Source organism: Pteropus alecto, unplaced genomic scaffold, assembly GCF_000325575.1.
Source record: "Pteropus alecto unplaced genomic scaffold, ASM32557v1 scaffold104, whole genome shotgun sequence".
In the NCBI taxonomy this organism is placed as follows: Eukaryota; Metazoa; Chordata; class Mammalia; order Chiroptera; family Pteropodidae; genus Pteropus; species Pteropus alecto.
Window position 1 is genome coordinate 5,405,960 of NW_006436664.1, and position 1,436 is coordinate 5,407,395.

A 1,436-nucleotide genomic window follows, 5' to 3' on the forward strand; every position below is an offset into this window, starting at 1 on the left:
GTAAAGGGGATTTTCTCTTTTGCTCTGTATTCTTCTGTATTATCAGTTGTACCACCATATTCATGTTACTTGCATAACATAAAATATTCCTATGTAAAAGAAATATTGCCTCTTTGATTACTCTAAGACCTTTTATGTCCCGCAGTAGTTTTATGGTTTTCTCTTTAAAGTAGCGAAAGTGTTGTTAGACTTTCCCTAAGTATCTTACATTTTTTTTGTTGCTCTTGAAAATATTTTTTTCCCCATTATATTTTCTGACTGGTATTATTGGCAATCAAGAAAGCTATTGATTTTAATAATTTTTTTTAAATTACTCAGATTACTAAAACTTCTCTTATTTTAGTAGTTTTTTGATTGACTTACTTGGTTGTTCCATATATAATCTTATCATCTGTAAATAATTATATTTTCTCCTGCTTTTCAATGTTTTTCATATTTTGTTCTCTTGTTTAATTATATTGCCTCCAACTCAGAATAGTGTTAACCAATAGTAGTCTTATTCATAATATTAATAGAAAACCTTTTAGTGTTTTACTCTTAATTGATCTTTCATTAATTCATTCATTCTGTTTATTAACTGGTCATCATGTGCAAGGCATCGTGCTAAACTCTAGAGATCTGCTAACAGGCAAAATCAAACATGGTCCCTGCTGTCATAGAGCCTTCAGAGGAAAAGATAAACATTATCTAGTAATCACGTCTAATTATGAGTTTAGTGGCTCTTATATAATAGAAAGTCCTGTAAGATTAAGCAGTGACTTTATTTCACTAGACTGTTCACTCTTGAGTTTAAGAATTATGTCTTAGTTAGATTTCTATTCCCAATACCAAACGCAGGGCCAAGCATATAGGACATGTTTGATAAAACATTTATTGAATGTTGTATGAATGGATTAATCATGGATTGCTGTGCCTGCATAGATCCTGAGGTTTCATAGCTTTCACATTCCAATGGTGTCTCAATTTTAATGTGCTGAACTAGATTTTTATTAAGTTGTATGGCTAGGAATGTTTTCACAGTTGTCTGTTTACACAATTGAATTCTAATTTAGTTTCAAAGCACTGTGACACTGTTTAATTAAAATTCAATAAAAATTAAGTATGAGTGTATGGCCATGCCACCCTGAATGTGCCCAATCTGGTCTGATCTCGAAAGCTAAGCAGGTTCAGGCCTGGTTGGTACTTGGATGGGAGACCACATAGGAAGACCAGGTGCTGTAGGCATCAAAAAAAAAAAATTAAGTATGAAAATTCTAAAATATAATTTAAAGTATGTTCAGGTAAAAAAGTAACCACTAACAATTAGAATGGGGACATATGAGAAGACCCCAATGAAGCTGAGGACATTGACCCTCTAAAGTCTGCCGAGTTTCTTTGCCAATAGATATAGCCCTTCTATCCCCACCTGAGAAGATTAACCTTGCTTTGCCTGAAGA

The 1,436-nt window shown here is 32.9% G+C and overlaps 1 pseudogene; it reads left to right on the forward strand.

Annotated features, from left to right (window-relative positions):
* The first annotated feature begins 1,105 nt into the window (after window positions 1-1,105).
* On the forward strand, window positions 1,106-1,224 carry LOC112481145 (annotated as a pseudogene).
* Window positions 1,225-1,436: the final 212 nt, after the last annotated feature.